The 19,499-nt window shown below is 38.5% G+C and overlaps 1 protein-coding gene across 4 annotated transcripts in view; it reads right to left on the bottom strand.

Moving 5' to 3' along the window:
* The window catches only part of Rbpj (recombination signal binding protein for immunoglobulin kappa J region), a 189,314-nt gene that overhangs the window by 42,956 nt on the left and 126,859 nt on the right, over positions 1–19,499 (bottom strand). The gene's annotated exons all lie outside the window — the stretch shown is intronic.

Below are 19,499 nucleotides of genomic sequence, written 5' to 3'. Positions count from 1 at the left end.
ACTAAAAGAAGACCACATGCATTAATCAGCAAAAACCTCACACATTCAGTCCAGGGAACACCGAGGCAATTCAAGAGCAGAGCAGAAACTCTACTTATTCCAAAACCACTGGCAGGATTAAAAAAAAAATTAATTATGCCAATGTTTGGTAACAAACGGGACAATACAAACAAGAAACCAAGACACTCAATGCTGTCTTCATTACAGCTGAAAATTTCTCACAGAATTATTGCAATCAAGGGTTTAAAAAATCTACAAGAAAATAAAAAGGTCATTTTAAAATATCTTCCCCAAGGCAGGCTTGGCGATGCACACCTTTAATCCCAGCAGTCGGGAGGCATAGGCAGAATCTCTAAATTCCAGGCCAACCAGAGCTACAACCAGACTGTCTGAAAAAACAAAATACTTAACAAAAAACAACATGTCTTAGGCAAAACTCACTGTAAAAGTCAAATCCACAATAGCAGACAGTAACAAGAATATTCATAAAAAAATTCTCACCCTTAGTTGTAACAATTTTATTGTAATATTAATAAATATGAAAGAGCCTATGCAAATGTCTATGTGATGTTTCACTTCATCTTCTTTCAGGAGATACAGAAACACATTTTCATGACAGTTTTTACATCCTACTTTTGATTTTACTTTCATAAACCTGTTCTTTAACAATGTCTAAAATACAGCAAGCACTAATAAATACCAAGTGATAATGTGGCATAGCATGTTTATTCTGAACACATGAATGTCAGCTAAATGATGCAGAGCATGTGTGGCATGCTCTAAAATACAGTAGGCACAAGTATCTCTTCAACATGAATGAAAATATTTATCAATGACTCTTCTAGGTGGGATGGGGAAAAAAAACATTGCCAAAAGATATTAGGACTCTAAAATATAGCTGGCATATCCACTTTTACATTCTTTAATCCCAGCACTTGGGAGGCAGAGGCAGGTGGATTTCTGAGTTCGAGGCCATCTTAGTCTACAGAGTGAGTTCCAGGACAGCTAGGACAACACAGAGAAACCCTGTCTCAAAAAAACCAAAATATAAAAATAAAAAATAAATTAACTCAGGATATTGGGAATCTTGGAGGTTATGCTTATGTATGGATATAAATATGTACAGATACATATTTATAATGAACAACTTTGTATACATGAAGACATTCTGTGATGAAAATATCAGGACAGCAACAATTTAAAAAGAAAATTAGATCAATAAATAAGGCATCCTTCTTGACAACTGAATTTTGGTTACAAATGACCCTCTGTGTCTGAGGGTTCCATGTCAGCACATGAGAACTAACCTATCAGGATAAAAGATATTCTAGCATGGAACTGGAAGTGTGGCTCAGAGGTTTAACCTCCAGTACACACAGGGCATCCAGTTCCAAGGGATCCAGCACTCGTGTGCACATGCCTGTGTACACACTACACATAATTTGAATGAAGAACAGAATCTTTTAAATATGAGGAATATTTAGTCTGTATTTACTATATCCAGACTTGTCTTTTAAAACAATACATTGGGGCTAGCAAGATGGCTCAGCAGGTAAGAGCACTGACTGCTCTTCCAAAGGATAAGTTCAAATCCCAGCAACCACATGGTGGCTCACAACCACCTGTAATAAGATCTGACAGTTACAGTATATTTATGTATAATAATAAATAAATCTTTGGGCCAGAGGGAGCAGGGACTGAGTGAGCGGGGTTGACTGGAGCAAGTTGAGATCGTAAAATTCAATTCCCAACAACCACGTGAAGGCTCACAACCATCTGTACAGCTACAGTGTACTCACATACATAAAATAAATAAATAAATCTTAAAAAAACAAGAAACAATACAGTGTGACCACACTTGATAGCTTTACACCACATAGCTGTTGTAAGCTAGAGATGACCTTTAGTATGTAGTAGTATATGTAGATCAGATACAACTATACCCAGTAACTATAAAAACTTGTGACTCCATGAATTCTGGCATCTAAGAGAGATCCTGGAACCAAATACTGCAGGACAATTGTATTTTGTTTGGTTTAGTTTTGACGATTGAATTTATAACACACAATAATTATAAAGACAATATACAACACAGAGGTTATGAAGACAACAAGCTACTGCTAAAGTATAAATTTTAGGTATCCAAGTAAAATCAGATATCAAAAATTTGAAACGTTTATGATTTCATCAAACCCCACATAGTAATATGAAGGCAAGGTGTTCCACATTCACTGCTACTGACTAGAAAAGGCGTGGGAAATTCCTGCCAGCAAAAGGGGATTGCTTAAATTATGGTACACCCATGATGAAAGTAGTTTTTAAGTAATAATGACATTAACATAGCAATATGCTAGAGTTTTTCCAAAGTATGTATACTATTTAAACTTTATCTAGAATAAAAATTATAATGCATTTATAAATACAAATAAATACATTTAAGTTCCATGAGATTAAGACACACCTCGGGTTATTTATACCTATACCTCCAGCACTCAGCCAGAAGACGTCAGAGTTGCATGAAAATAACTACAAAAATGGCCTCTCAAGAGCAGACTGAGACTGAGTCCCCGACCTTCCACACAAGACTGCAGTAAGCTAAGGAGCCTCTAGTACTTAAGTCACCTTTTATGGACCATACTGTATCCTTCTGAAAACCTGGGGTAAAAGTAATGCTCACAGGAGAAACAGGATTTTACACACACACACACACACACACACACACACACACACAAGCAGACACAGAGTGATAGCAAATAACCTATAAATTCAGAGCAGGGAAGCAAGGTCTTCGACTTCCAGAAGTGACTGGACTAAAGGCATGTGCTACCTACCATGCTGGCCCAACTGGATTATTTTTAAATGGACACAGAAGTTCTAAGTATACATCACATCCCAACATAGCACACTGACATATGTATAGGCTATGGATTTATTTAAAATATAGACTGTCTAAGGCAGTAAAATTCAATTTTTGTCCTTTAACCATATTTTTCTTTGTAAAAGAACAAAAATATTTAACTACTAAAGCAAGCAACTAAGGTCAGAAAATACTACACAAGTAAGAACTCACCTCTTATTTCTAATTTAAAAAAAATTTCTTTCAAATGTTATTCTTTACTCTTCAACCACCATGGATATCAAAACATTCCTTAGAGCTCTAAAATTAGAGGTGATAGAGCTGGGCACATTACTGTATCTTAGCAAGAGAGAAGCTGAGACAAGAGGTTCTCATCTCTGAAGCCTACCAAGGCTACATACCAAGAACATGTATACTACACATTCCCTAAAGTAAATCACAGATCACATGATAAAAATTAAACTAAGAATGCCTGTAATCTTGGAACTCAAAAGGTGAACAAAAAGATCTCATAGGTTCAAGGCTAGCCTGGGCTATGCATAGGCTAATTAGTTATGTTCTAGGTCAGCCTGAGCTACTAAGATACTGTCTCAAAAAAAAAAAAAAAAATCAAAGCCAAACACACATACATACCCCACAAAAAGTGGGGTTCTGAATTCTCCCACAATGCAGTGTTAGGGATTGAACTTGGGGTACACAAAGCAGGTTCTCTACTACTGAGCTACATTTCCAGTCTTTAATTCCCCCCCCCCCCCAAATCAAGGTCTCAGTAAATTGCTGAGGTTGGCCTTTTTTCCATACTCAGAGCCATTACTGTTTACTTCCTGTGACTCAATTCCTCAACTTGCACAAATCATAGTTGTCACCGTTTTACCATAACTGTCTTGTCAGGTTCTGGGTTCTTAGAAGCCTAAATGTGATGGGCAGTGAGCTTCTCACCTGCTCTTTGCAGTCAGTATGTGTGTGACCCAGTGACCAGGTCCTCTGCTCACTTCTGGATGCTGCTGCACTGTTGAGGCCTTGCCCTGCGGTCCGTACCAGTTTCTCCTCACTCCTTGCATGCTGCTGCTTCCCAGCTGTTTCTGCTTAGTTCTCCACAGGATCTTGGTCTAATTACTACCTACTAGTCTTCCAGTAGCTTTGTCAAATCCTGACCTCCCTCTTGAGCTGGAATCCCATACAGAACTGATAACGGGTCACTGGGTACCTTCACCTAGCTCTCCTGAATCAGCCTTCAATTAATTCTCCAGTTCTTGAGTCAACTGACCCACAGCTTCTCCCGGCAGTAATTGAACTCCTCCTCTACTGTCCATTTATGTCAGTGCCACCTACCCAGTAAATGACACCAATGAGCCCTTGCAATCCATATAAAACATTGGAATTTCCCCCCTTCTTGGCAAATTTAACTCTACTCACTCTCTGAACTGGCCCAATTAATTATGTCAGAAAAATAAAACCCTACCCTCTCTCCCCAAGATACAACTCATCTTTGTACTATCTCAAAGCATCACTGGATTGCTTTCATACATAATCAAGAAAAGACTTACAAGTAGACTGAAAATGTCTGGCTATTTCAACTATCAAGTCTAAAATGTTTTTAGAATCTTAGTGATTTTTAAGAGCACAAATATATACAGATATTCCAAACTTCTGGTTTTTACATTTTTCCAATGGGAGAAATCAAGTACACTGAAAACTAGGGAAAGTAACCCTATTATTAGCAAGTAAAAATCTTCATCAAAGCTTCACTATAAGCCAGTGGTGGCACACAACTTTAATAACAGTGTTCAGGAGGCAGAGGTAGGCAAATCTGAGTTCAAAGCCAGCCTGGTCTACAGAGAGTTCCAGGATGGCCAGGGCTACACAGAGAAACCCCACTTAAAAAAAAAAAAAGTCCAAAACCAAAAGCTTCACTATGAACTGAAAAGAAGATGGTTTTGTAGTTGTAAACCCCAGCATGGCTACATTCTGAAAGCCTCCCCAGCACAATGAAGCCTGCCTTAATTCTGTCACACACCACCCTCAGAGCACTAAATAGAAGTTGTCATCTGACTCAGTGGAAATGAAAATAGCACACTGACAGCAATGGGTCTCTAATCCCAGCTGAGGTAGTAAGAGGCTCCCAGATTCAAAGTCTACCTGAGGTTAATTAATTGGAAGACCCTGTCTAAAATAGTATTGGGGGAGGGGAAGTTGGTGAAAGTAAAAAGGTTGAACAAGCAGCTAAGAAACTCCTCAAAGGATGAGGGGGGAGAAAGAATAAATATCCCGAGACTGAAGAAGGGTATTTGGCCATTAGTTGAAGCGTGATTAAGCATACACAGCTCCAACTGTGAGAAGCACTCATCTACATCATATTCCGTTACTGGGCATTCCAAAGTACGGAGTTGGTATGACTAGGAAATCACCCAACTCAAACACAAACTTCAGGAGGTACTGCTCAAGAACAGCAACAGGAAAGCCATCTGCTTGCTGGAAATCATATTTCAACTTCCCCCGTGAGCTCAGGGAATCAACCACAACAGCACATCCCAAATGCTTTAGAGGTTTTAATTATTCATATAAACTGGCCAGGAAATGTTACACAAAAGGATCTCTACCCTGCTAATATTTTCTGGCTAATTATTCTCATTGCTAGTCTACAACCGTTGTTAAAATTTCATAATGAATCATACCACTCACTGGGAATTCTTTTGTATCTAAAGTTATGGTTAATAACTACAATTCACAGAAATTGTTCTTTTTATAAGGAATAAAAATCCTTTTGGAAATATGTCCCATATAATGAAACATCAAATGTTAGTCTCTGTCTGGACAGTTTAAACTACTAGGAAAGTATAAAACTAAAACAGAGATGTTTTTTAGTTACTTAGAAAGAAAAGGGAGGGCTGGAGAGATGGCTCAGCCACTAAGAGCACTGACTGCTCTTCCAGAGGTCCTGAGTTCAATTCCCAGCAACCACATGGTGGCTTCCAACCATCTGTAATGGATGTCCGATGCCCTCTTCTGGTGTGTCTTAAGACAGCGGCAGTGTACTCTAGTACATGAAATAAATAAATAAATAAATCTTTTTAAAAGGGGGTGGGTGGTGGTGAGAAGAGCTGCACGTACAGTTTAATGACAAGAGTGCTTGCCTAGCATGTGCAAGGTAATAGGTTCAAGGCCAGGCATACCAAAGATTAAGTTAGCTATTTAGGTAATTATCATTTCTATTTTCCTGTTTTTGAAATATATTCAGTACTGAAGGTTTCACAGTATGAAATCATGGTAAGCTCCGACTTTACATATGGTCTAAGTTTTTCACAAACAGCAAGCACAGCACTGTGTGTGCATGTGTGTGCCTTTTCTAGAAGGGTGGATAGTATGGCTGCACACACTTTTGATCTCAGCACTCTAGAGGCAGAGACAGAGACCAGCCTGGACTACATAGTGAGTTCCAGGTCAGTCCTGTCTCAAAAAACAGAGAGATGACACATAGACAAATAGACAGACAGACATGCATGTTGATAGATACATCGTTTCAAGTCAAGGAGTCTTGTTTGTTTTGGTTTTTTTCAAAACAAGGTTTCTCTAAGTATCCTTGGCTGTCCTAGAACTCCCTCTGTAGACCTAAACTGGCCTCAAACTCACAGAGATCCCCCTGCCTCTGCAACCCAAGAGCTGGGATTAAAGGCAAGCACTAAGATTCTTTTTGTTTGGGAAAACTGTCTATTTTGACATAAATAGAAGATAGATAGATAGATAAACAGACAGATAAGATAGATATAAAGTAAATATTACTTTCATTTAAAAAAAATCATTGTAAAACTCCAATCTTTCAATCTTTGAGGCAAAACAAGTTATCTTAGCCATTACAATGATTTTTTTTTTAAATAGAAAAAGATTCTGTTCCAAATAGCTCAATGTTTATAGCGCTGCACAGTGGACACAATGGTGTCACAAAAGGCAGCTGAGTATCACGACTAGATGACAGAAACAATTCCCACAAAATGTCTCTCACCTTCACATCAGACTATATCTATAGAGAGAGAGAGAGAGAAGCATGAAAACATTCAAGCAAATGTTCCAAACCCTTCAAAGGCAAAGAAAGGGTCAGCATTAAGATGACCAAGGCAGAAACACTCACTTGATTTGTGTCCCCTCCAAAACCACAAACACAGCATTCACGGCAGCTGCGGCTACAGTTTGTAAGGAGCCTTTCACAGCTCCACAGCAGCTTATCACTATAGAGGCGCATCAGTTTCTAAGCCACACCCACAGCTGCTGTCTTATAAAAACCAACCAAGTTCGACTTTAAAATGCCATAAAACAGTTTTAGGTAAAACTGACATTAAGCCTGCTTCAGTGTAACCAAGAGTACAATTGGGTATGGGGGCACATAACTCTGTGGCCAAGATGAACTACATTAAAGATCCCCACCCCTGTCTGAAAACAAGTAATTAATGGCACCTAAGGTACAAAACTATGAGAATACTGAATGATTCTTCATAGCAATGCCTTTAGTTTATATGCTGGTAGAAGCACCTTCTGGCTTCTTAGCATGCTATAACCAACAGGGGTGAGCAGAATAGTTCTCGTGACTATTAGCCTATGTTCTTTCCACAAACGGCCTCCCAAACACATACTGAGGTGCAAAACTAAAAAATTACCAGAGCGATTGGAAAGATGGCTCAATGATTAGGGACATAGACGACCCTTGCAGAAGACTCAAATTCAGTTCCCAGCACCCTTGTCAGGTGGTTTAAAACTGTTCAGGGACTCTAACACCCTCTTCTGGACTCCTCAGGTATCTGCGCACAGGCGCGCGCGCGCACACACACGCACGCGCGAACATCCCCCCCCCTCACTCGTCTCTACACACCCATATGAGTAAAAATAAATCTTTATGAGAACCAACACAGAGACCCACAAGTGGACAATGAGAGAATGAAAGACTTTGAAGCACAGTCCTAAATGAGATACCTTCATCAAACCCTTCCTCTCAAGGTTCAGAGATCCCTGCGGAAGAAGAGCCAGAAAGGATGAGTGTCCCAAAGAAATAGAGTCTTCTCGACACAGGACTGACGCGGAGATAAACTTAAGAGACTGAGGCACCATGCACAAAATTTGCACAAGCTCAAGCCAGAAGGGGTCCCAGCACTGGGAAGGGGTAGACGTGGGCTTCTGTCCCTCACCAAAAGGCTGTGTACGACTGCTACCCAGAGGAGAAAAGGGGAAAAGCCGTTTTCGCCAGGGGCCACAGAGTGCACTAGCTGACATCAAATGGACTAGATGGTATTTTAAAAACGTTTTATTTTATTTTGCTTTGTTCGGTTTTTTTGTTTTGTTTTGTCTTATTGCATGTTTGTTTTCATTTTCGTATTTGTGGAATTCTGTGTATTTGTTTTTGTTGTTTTAAAGAGAGAAAGAGAACAAATATAAAGTTGGGTAGGTAGAGATATAGGAAAGATCTGGGAAGGACTGGGGGAGAGGAAAACATCAAAAATACCGTATGAAAAAATGTTTTCAATTTAAAAAGTTTTAAAAAACTGATGGAAATAGCTACAAAGAAAAGATAGAAAGTTTTTATTTTATATGTTACAAATTTTATCTTAAAATCTAGAAAGTCAAACTAAGTATGGAGTCCTAATTTCTAATACTTACAGTAATTTAACAGTTAAAAAGTACAAAAAGTCTTAAACAAACTGAGGGGAAAAAACCAAACTTCAACAGAAAAATACATTTATAAATGCAACTCATAAATAAAATGTACATGGACAATAACTACAGTTTAAAAACAGAAATTCCACCTTAAAATATCTATCTTTTCATTTCCAGAACGCACCTCCGAGCAGCCAGTCTGAACAGTGGGCACCCACAGCCCCCACACACCCACAGCCACACACAGAATAGTGCTTAATGACCCAAGTGGACGAACAATGTGCTGCTTAATTACTACTGTCCAGTCTATGCAACACAAGTGAGGACTAACACACCACATCATGAGAAGATCACCTATGCATATCAATACATGCTATAGAGTCTAGAAGACTGCATCATCAAACTGTAAGCAAAAGCCATCTACACAGAGCCACTCTACAGCTGCAGTTCATTGACTTTTCAGTACATGTATTACCAGGGGGAACTGGAAACTTCAATGGTTTAAGTTTGAAAGGAAAATACACATTTAAATGTTACTTGTGTTTAATTTAGGACTATGACTTTTCTTGGTTGCATTTTGTTAGTTTTGTAGTATTATGAATACCAGATATGCTGAACTCATTCAACACACAAGTATACTCAAACTTTTAAGAGTCAAAAAACACCCTGTAATTACAGCAATGGGGAAGTACTGAGGCCAGTTCAAAACCACTATATTATAGACAACAAATTAGCTTCAGATCTGCCTGAGCTAGAGGAGGACACTGTCTCAATAATAATAATAATAATAATAATAATAATAATAATAATAATAATGATAATAACAACAGAACTAGATCCATCAAAAATATTTCAAAAAATAATAATAATAAAGAAATAATTCCAGGTTGGAAAGAAACTTACCCCCTGACATTTAGCATATTAACTCTGAGGGTTGGGACTTACATGTGTAGAGAAACTACATACTTCACAGCAACTTGGTTTATAGTTTATATATATATATATATATATATATATATATATGTCTGATGTCTTTTAAAAACTCAAAACAAAACTTTAGGATAGAAATGACAGCCATATAATTTTATAATCTCTCAAAAGAGGAGGCAGCAATAGACTAGACAAATCAAAATCCACGTATATAATTCACAATAAAACCAGGTTACCAAGTATCCCTATAACCCCCAAAAATGCTAACAGAGGAACAAAATACCAGGAGCCACAGACTACACGATGAACTAACTTGGGATGGCAGTGGAGGGATGGTGACAGTCTAACTGCAGGATGAGGCAGCCCTCAATATTATAAGACTACAAGTTGCAGTAACCAAGGAGTAAGACACCTGGAAGAATAAGATCAGGTCATCAATGAAACAAGAAAGAAAGAGAACAGAAGGAAGTAAGAGAGACATAAAGACAGCAGACAATGCTTCCCAGGGACGTGGGGGCAGGGGGCAGAAGCAGGTATGAAGCGTACAGATGGTGGGCATGGATGCAGGTATGGAGCAGATAGCTGGTGGACGACAAACTCATTTTGCAGAGCAGACAGCAGGAGGTTTAAAAATACAGCTCTAGCACCAAAAGTAGTAACAGAGAGTAATAAATAAAGCAAAGAGGAGACAAGGAAAACTAACATTTTTGACAATAGAGAAATATCAAAGGAAAGCTCATGTACAAGCAAGTGGTAGCATTTGCTGCAGTCGGTCAAGGATATGAAGACATTGTAGTCAATAAAAGCAATCAACACGCACGTGCGCACATGCACGCGCCCACACACATGCATGTATCCCTGGATCTTGACACCTAATAAGCAGGGACTATAAAAGAGACCACGCTGAAAGGGGAGGGCAGCAGCTGTTGCAGCTGAAATAAAAGGTGAAAAAGTGGACATAAGCGGCTGATTCCATAGAGCCAGCCTCATGTTGCAGGCTCTTTGCAGCGTTTGGTTCTCACAAGAACTTGCTTTCTCTGTCTCCCAAGAGGGAACATTTAAGTTGCAAAGCAAGTCAGTCACTCTTACGCAAGGCCATCCTATAGCTACACTCAATAATTACAAGACCTGAAATTTGTCTGTAGGCAGAAAATTATTTCGGGATTTGGAGGGAGGGAGAGAGGGGATGAAACTGAAAACAGAGTGGAAAAGCGTTGCCTAAAGAAGCAGCATGTCTGGAGTGCCTGCACTGACATCTTGAGCTTTTTTTCCACAGAAAGTTTAAATATAAACTGTTATTTCAGAACTCTTTGATTATAAACACTATGTGACCAAAGATAACTTTAACTGCATTTCTAGAAAGGTTTACTTTTAATTACTTATTTTATGTTTGTGGGTACACCGTCACTGTCTTTAGACACACCAGAGGAGGGCACAGGATCCCATGACAGATGGTTGTAAGCCACCATGTGGTTGCTGGGAATTGAACTCAGGACCTCTGGAAGAGCAGTCCTCTTAACCACTGAGCCATCTCTCCAGTCGGAAAGGTTTACTTTCACAGCAATCAAATAGAAAAGAATTATAGTCATTCCTTAAAGTATTCTAATCAAATTTACTTAAACCCAGAACTTCTTGTCCCTACAAGCAGCATGAAAGCACTCAAATGGAAAGACAAGTACAAGGCAGTCACAGTACAGGGTCGGGAAATGCAACCCAACAGGCAGAAGTAGGTGAGGCTAAAATACTCTGGCCTTCAACTCTCCATGAGACAGAGATAGATAGTCCTGTAACTAAGGACTGTATTGAGGACTCTGTCAATTCTCTGACCTTTTTACTACTATTTTACTGCACTGTTTAGATGTTTTGCCTACACGTATGCCAGTGTATCACTTGTATCTGGTGCAAATGAAGGCCAAAGAGGACACTGACCTCCAGAACTGAATTTACAGATATTTGTGAGCTACCCAATGGATGCTGGGAATCAAGCCCAGGTCCAAAGCAATAACAAGTGTTCTTAATGACTGAACCATCTATCCAGCCTGCCCCCTATCTTTTTAATATTGATGGCTATCTGCTGACATTTTTAATATAAAATAAAATGTTAATTCTTGTATCTATTAAAAAAAGAATATACTCACAAATATTAAGTTATTTCTTGCTATAAAACTATAATGGTTCACTCTATAAGATATATTTATATTAATTTTTAATTTTTTGTAAAATCTTTCCAATCAGCAAAAGAATAGAGCACGTATGTAACACTAGTCCTTAAGAAAAACTTCCAGAAGTATGTAATCTGTAGAATGCTTGCCTCAAGGGCACAAGGCCAGGAGCGTGAAAGAAAAAGAAAGGTTCAGCTACACAAAGTAACTATGGAAAGAGCCAAGACACAAGTAACAGATAAATCTAGGTTTAAATTCAGCCCACACCTTCAGTCCCAGGACTCAAAAGGCAGATGCAGGTGAATCTCTGAGTTCAAGCCAACATGGCCTACAGAGTGAGTGCTTATGTAATTTAACAATTACCTAAGTTACCACTGACAATCTCCAGGAGTTACAACTAAGAAACCACATGTTTAAATAAATGACATATCACTAAATTGTGTGCAAAATGTACACTGAATATAATAGAGAAGACCAAGTTAAAGAATGGATGCCAATGTTCATGAAATAACCCTGGCAAGGGACAAAAACAGTAAACTACACCAGTGAACAGCAATCCATTTAGTCAAATGGCAGTCATTATTAGATTGTTAAGTGATTTACCAAATCCTCTCACCACTATTTTTGAATGCCAGAATCAATTTAATTCACTTTCTTGACATCTGCATAAGCAGAGATGACAGACACAAAAGATTTAATAGCTCCACAGTTAAGAGTAGTACCTTAGCATATACACCAGATAATGGGTGCATGTTCACCATCATGTTTATAAGTCAGTAAGCTTTTCAGCATAAAATGTAAAGTTATAGTGTTTTTCCATGTGCAAAAGTCTCTCTTTCACCCTCTGCCCTTCTATCTTCTTCTAGGGACAACCAAGTGCAAACTAAGATGGTAGAGAGGAAAGGAATGAGGTGGGCGGAATTAAGTCCTCCGTGGGTAAGAAGGTATGCAGTAAGGAGGCCATACTCCTAAGAGTCAGAAATAGAAAATGCACCCTAAGTAGTATCAAGACTAAAAGACCTCCAGTTGGATGTGGGATTCATGACTATAAACCTGCTTTTGGGAAAAACTAAGGCAGGAGGCTAAGTCAGAGACCAGTCTGTGCTACAGTAGCAATTCACAGCCAGCCAAACCTACATTGTAAACTGCTGTCTCCAAGTACAAAAACAAGATATGGCAGTACAGGACTGTAATGCTAGCAAGAGGGAGGCTCAGGTAGATGGACTGCAGCGAATCTGAGACATCCTGAGATAAATAATCAATTCAAGGCCAACTTGGACATCACATTGAGACCTTATTTCAAAAGAAAAAATAAAAATAAAATCAAAAATAAAAACAGGATGACAGCAAAGGAAGTCTGGACAACTGCATAGTAGTTCGCGCAGTGTCGCTCCACTTGGTCTGAAGAACTCATTTGCATAAAGGACCTGACACAGTAACAGATCACTAATGGCATGAATTAAAAAAAAAAAAAAAAAAAATTGAAAGCACAAGCATATACCTCACCCCGCCACACAAACACAAACACACAAACACACACACACACACACCCCAAAGAGAAGGATCTCAGTCATGAACCTCTCAACCTAACCACAAGTCAACTATCTAATCTGCCTGTGGCTGAAAAAAAATGAATGGGGATTTTGGAACATGAAATTAGTAAGATCTTTTCCAGTTCTTAAGTCCCTGAATCAATCTAATGGGTTCTATATACAATGTATACAACTCAGGATGCAGTTAGCATCATGAGGCATATAACTGAACAACACAGAGACTAAAACAGTGATGAGAATACAGAACTGGGGTAAGGAGATGGGTCAAAAAAAAAAATCGTACCCCAATGTTCAAGCAGGCCACACTTCTTCACCTTCCAACTAATTCTCTAAGAAACACGCTAGCTCACTCTCCTCCTTTAAAGCAATCCACAGTCTACCCAACAACAACAACAAAAAGCCTCCTGCAAAAGGCTGTGGAACATAGTCTTAACTGTTCCATTTTCTACTTTTTAACACTCAGGGTTTTTTATTTGATAAGTTTCATGTTCCATTTTAAACAGTACAGTCCAGAAATGCAAAATGGTGAATATAATCCAAGAGTAAGTTTATACATGTATCATTTAAGTAGAAAATTGACTCTGTAGAATTCCAGTTTTATCACTTAGACCAAGTGCCACCTAGTGGCAAGTGTTACATATTATTAAATCTTTTTCAGGCATGGCCATTCATATAGCTGGTAATCTGGGAGATGAACTATGTTATTAGAGACATATTAAAACATCTCCAGTCCCTTGGGAGGTCAGAGAAAGATTAGACAGACAAACAAATCTATACCTGCAGAACAATGTTAACTGTCACAGCAAGAGACAAGCATAAGTGAATGTTTTGATATTTCTTAACATTTTGACATTCCATATCCCCCTCTCAAATGAAAAAATCCCACATTACAAAAAGGGGGAAATTAAACTATTTCTTAAACATCTACTTTCAAAACTGAACAAGATATTTTCTATTCCTTGCTGTATTTAATACTCACACCAACACAACAAAGACTTAACATGTTCATTATGATCTACTTTAGTGACACACAGCACACTGACCCCACAGTTCCCTATACTACACCGCCTTAGAACGAAGGCTGCTTTGCCTTATGTTCTCCTTATCATCACCACCAATTCCAACCTGCTTTACAATTTACAACCAGCCTTGCAAGGATCAACTAAAATCTGCACCAATCCCTTACTTGGCTTGACAAGTTTCCTCAAAGAGCCCAAACTACACTTCTAGCTTAATTAAAACTCCCCATTACTATCCATCTTTAATATAAACACCTCTCAATCAATGCTACTAGTGTCCCTACCAACACTATACATAGACATGCATCTCAGTCTTGACCACCATTTCTCTTAACTGTAATTATCTGAATACTTCCCACTAAATCGTGTCCAACACAGCATGCTGGACACTTTTAGGAGACTGTCACAGTGGGGTTCTTTACTTAGAAGTTTCAATCTGAACTGTCTCTTTCCTACACTTGTTAATGAAATATATTAAGGGAAGAGCCTTGTTTCATTTCCCTAGTTACTTGTCATGTCTTGGGACCTCCATATTTCTGCTTACTTCAACTGGTTTAAGGATTAGGAACTTGGTACAGAATAACTGGGTTTTTGGCATGGAAACTATTCTCACACCTAGAACCAAAAATAGGATTTGAGTAAATATGCCTGCATTCAACCTTCATGAGCTTGCAGAAAAGGAGGACAATGCCTTTCTTCTAATGCAAACCAGCCTGAAGCTAGTATATCTGCTATTTTACAAGGCCCTATAACACCAGCTCCACACTTCATAATGCAGTCTGTTTCTATTATACTCTCTAACACATTCAGAAAGTAATACTTTCACAGGAGACTTTTATGAGAAACTATTTTAGCAATTTAGACTATCATCTAGTTAACAATGCAAATTAGCGCTAGTGCCAACAAAACATACTATAGGAATAGAGAGGTTCTTATTAGTGATTTTTCTAGTGTTAATGTATTCTATCTCACATAGATCCGATGCAGACAGCACTTTCAATTCATGCCTTGAAACTTACAATGCATAAGAAACGGTTTGTCTTTTCCTTTTATATGTAAGCTTAAAATAGTTTAACTATACCCAATACTGCCTGAGAGCTCGCCAATCTGACTGAACAGATGCTGTGTGGACCTCTGCGCATTTCGTCAACCTAACAAATTTACACAAATATTTACACAGATAGACAATTACTGCCACTTATATTTCTCCCGTCCCCATGGATCTGTTATGTATGCTTGAAAAATACATTTTTCAGACCATTAGACTATCATTTCATTCACCAAAGCAGCAGCAGGCCTAATGAGGCATGAGCAACATCACGATGTAAGGCCAGACTCTAAGAGGCATCCAGAACTGCCAACAGAGCATCTGAAAGGTAGTAGCAGCTGGGCAGTCAACATTCCTTTATTATTGTGGCTGTCCAAGCAGATCCATGAGCAGCAAGAATTAAACCCCAAAGTTGGGGGTGACTCAATGACAACACCCCTGGTGGATTGGTAATTTACAAAATATGCCTGCTCAAAATGTCAAAGCCCTATCTTAAGGGTTGCAGACCTATGTACTAAACGCACTAACACACTACTGCATTCTTAAAACATGACCCACAACCACAGGATGCAACAGAAAGTATATCGTGAGCTTTGTGCATGGAGGGATATCAAGGAAACTAAGTAAAATAGCTCCATATTTTACTATTTACAAATCACTCACATCTTGTTTTATTAGACCTTTATAATTTCACCGGTAAAACAGTTACAATGTACCTGGCAGGTAAATACAATGAAAGCATAATTCCCTATTTTACAATTAATGATGAGGAAATTACCAGTGAGCAATCTTTCCTAAAGATGAATTTCCCTATAGATCATTAATTTGAGTCTGTGGTATGGATAAAAAAAACAAAGCAGTACACAGTGCCCTAAGGTTTCATGTACATTTTTATGTATCCAAGGATTGAAACACTTAAAAATGGAACTAGCTGGGCTTGGTGGTAACACATCTATAATGCCAGCAGATCATGACTTTAAGCCAGCTTGGGCTACAGACAAATGTGTGCCTTCCTACGTGTAACTATGTGAGGAGGTCAACGGACAACTTCCGGTGTCATTCTTCAGACACTATCCTTTTTTTCTTTTTTAAAAGACAGGGTCAGGGGTCTGTCTGCCTGTCTCTCCCTCTCCCTCTCCCTCTCTTTCTGGCCTGAAACCTCTCACCAAGGTGACTAGGATGATTGGCGAATAGAGCTCCAAGGATCTACTGTCTCAACCTCCCCACTAAAATCTGAGCTATCTCTCAGGCCGAAAGTCTTGTCTTTGAGTAAATAAGTAAATAACCTCTCAAGAGCTACTTGATAACCAAGCACACAGAACCACAATGTGAAATGTGCACTTGTCATTACTGAACAAACGATGCACGGCAGTATTTCCTATCGTCTTAACACACATTTTTATGAACCTCACTATGTTTTCTAATACTATGTGACAGCCTGAGGCTGACAACATCAACTCCTCTGGGGACACCAGCAGCAGTTTCCTGACAGAGTCATAAACTATAGAGATACATGAGCATTTTTTTCTTCAAAAAAAAGACTTATTTATTTGTTTATTTATTTATTGTGAGTACACTGTCACTCTCTTCAGACACACCAGAAGAGGGCATCTGATCCCATTAGAGATGGTTATGAGATGAGCCACCAGGTGGTTGCTGGGAATTGAACTCAGGACCTCTGGAAGAGCAGTCATTCTCTTAACCACTGAGCCATCTCTCCAGTCCCAAGAGTATCTATTACAAGAATAACTTTATATACTAAATTCAGACTATATAGCCAAGTTAATTCATGTTTTAAAGAAATGTAAACCTGTTTAAAATTTTTTTTCTGACTCCTTATCAAGTACTGGGCACACTTGTGAATATAATATATAAATGATTAAAAGGAATGGTTTGAGTATACTAATTACAGTACAATTTAGTAGCAAAATTCCTAGAGAATTATACCGGGGGCTGAACAGATGGCTCATTGGGATGCTGACTGCTCTTCCTAGAGGATCCAGGTTCAATTCCTAGCACACACATGGCAGCTTACAACTGTGTGTAGCTCCCATGTAGATCTGACTGCCACACAGACATATATGCAAGGCAAAACCCTGATACACATAGAACAAAAGTAAAATTTTAAAAAGCACCAAAATAAATAAAATACAAAAATTAAAATAAAAGAGAATGACACATACCAACAGCATGGAACTTAGCCTGACATATCTGATTAGACTATTCCTTGACCTCAGCCTCAAAGAATAGCCTGTATTTTTTTTTTTTTCCAAACTCGGGGAGGCATTAAACTGCTAGGCCTATTTTGGTTGGAACTCAAAGTTCTTAAATATGAGCATTAAGATGAAAGAAGGACAATTTAGTTGAAGAAGGAACCATGAAATAGCTATGAAGAACCTGCTACGATAGCAAAAAAATTTTTCTAAAACACTAAGTATGTGCGTTGAATCTACTAAACAGTCGCCTATGATTTCATGTAACTCTCACAACCCTTTAACATGGGAATAATTATCTTCCAACTGTTGGGAGAGAAAAGGATAGGCCAGCCTGATAATATTACAAAGATTTAAGTGGAAAGAAAAATAGAATTGGAACCCAGCACAGAGCAAACAGAACTTTAAAGCCCTCTAGCCTGCTGCCTCTCCTAGTGAAGACTGTAGGGGGAGCCATTGAAAGCTTTTTGAACTAGAGTGATTGATTCACTGCTCAGAAACACCGCTGTTGCCATGGAGAAGCTGCAGAATCTAGAGGTGAATCTAGAAGGGGAAAGGGTCCTGTGGTAAAGTAGGTGAGAAGCAACGTCAGCATGCACTGTGTCATTACAGATTAAAGGGGTTCCTTAGAAGGGAAAAGGACCAGTTCTTAGTAATTAGAAAAACAGTAAAGGCTCAGCTATGAGCACACATGTCATCCCAGCATTGAGAGGCGTACCAGGGTGGCCCGGGCTGCATGGTGCAACCTGTCTCAAAGGTTCAGAAGGAAAAGAGTTAGTGAGAGAGGAAGCCCAAAACTTAGACTGGGGAACTAGATGACACCAGACTATCAACTACCAAAATAAAGGAACAATGGGTTTCATCAGGAAATATCTACAGCATGTCAAGTGCAAAAAAACTTCCCCTGAAACCAAGAGCCAAGTCTAAACCCATGCCTAGTGATCAGAAAACATTCTTCAAAACATCAAAAAATATAAGACAGATATAAAACTTTTCAGGCTAAGAGTGCAAAAAAAAAATTACTTTGTACTATCCTTTTAAAAGTATTACTACAATAAATTTTTAAAAATTAAAATATATAAAAAATTAAGTATTACTACATACAGAAATCAATAAAGGGCATTCCATAATTTTACAACGTGTTAGTCTGATATACCTTCCATCTCTTTGTTTCTGCTTGACCCTCTCCCTCTAAATTTATATCTTTTATACAAACTTCAATAACACATAGTTGGGTTTTTTTCTTTCATTTCACTGTCACTCCTTTACTTGTCAAGAACTTAGTTCATAAGCTCCTACTTGACTTCCTATAAAATGACCTACTTCACATCAGCTCATTCCAGTAACAACTCCTAGACCTTAAGCACACTGTTCATCCAAGGGGGCTCTACCTAGGGTAAGGCTGCACCTCTACAGATGTGGCAAGTTATTCCATTCCCATTCTGCACAGTTAGGAAGCTGGCAGAGGAAACAACATATCTTGGAAATAATCACAAAGCCAAACGCCAAAAATAACAATTTTTAGTCAATCCATGAGAAAATACTGCCCCTAGCTGAAATAACATGAATCTAGTATTAGGAGGAAGCAAAATGCAAAATAGTGCTTGCTTTCAAGCCAAGTCTTATTTCAAAAAGTAAGTAAACCTCAGAATTAAGACATGTAAGACCTTTAGAACATAACCATTTCCTTCTAACGCTGGACCCATCCATAATGCCAAAGATTATCTAAGGAATCACATCTGGCCATAGCAGCTTTTTACTTTTATATTTTACCCACTTAAGAGATCATAGAAGTCTGTGAGTACACATCAAACTTTTTAAAACTGACTGCCTAGACGTATGTCATAGAACGATTCCCTACAAACATGTCAGGGTAATAAGTTTAAAGCTGAAATAATACTCAGAAAGGTTCCCAGCCACTGTTCATTATATATCCAAATGCCCACTGTCTAAGTTAAGGCACCATTTTTATTTCACTCCTCGGCCTTTGGGCTAAAAGTATAAAAGTCTCACATGCTTAGAAACAACCCACCTCAAGTTGTAAAGTGTGGTGTCTTTGTGATCATTCTCAAATGCA

Source organism: Mus caroli, unplaced genomic scaffold (genome assembly GCF_978045245.1).
Source record: "Mus caroli unplaced genomic scaffold, Mus_caroli_1 scaffold_4, whole genome shotgun sequence".
NCBI lineage: Eukaryota > Metazoa > Chordata > Mammalia > Rodentia > Muridae > Mus > Mus caroli.
This window is presented reverse-complemented; position numbering and strand designations above follow the sequence as displayed.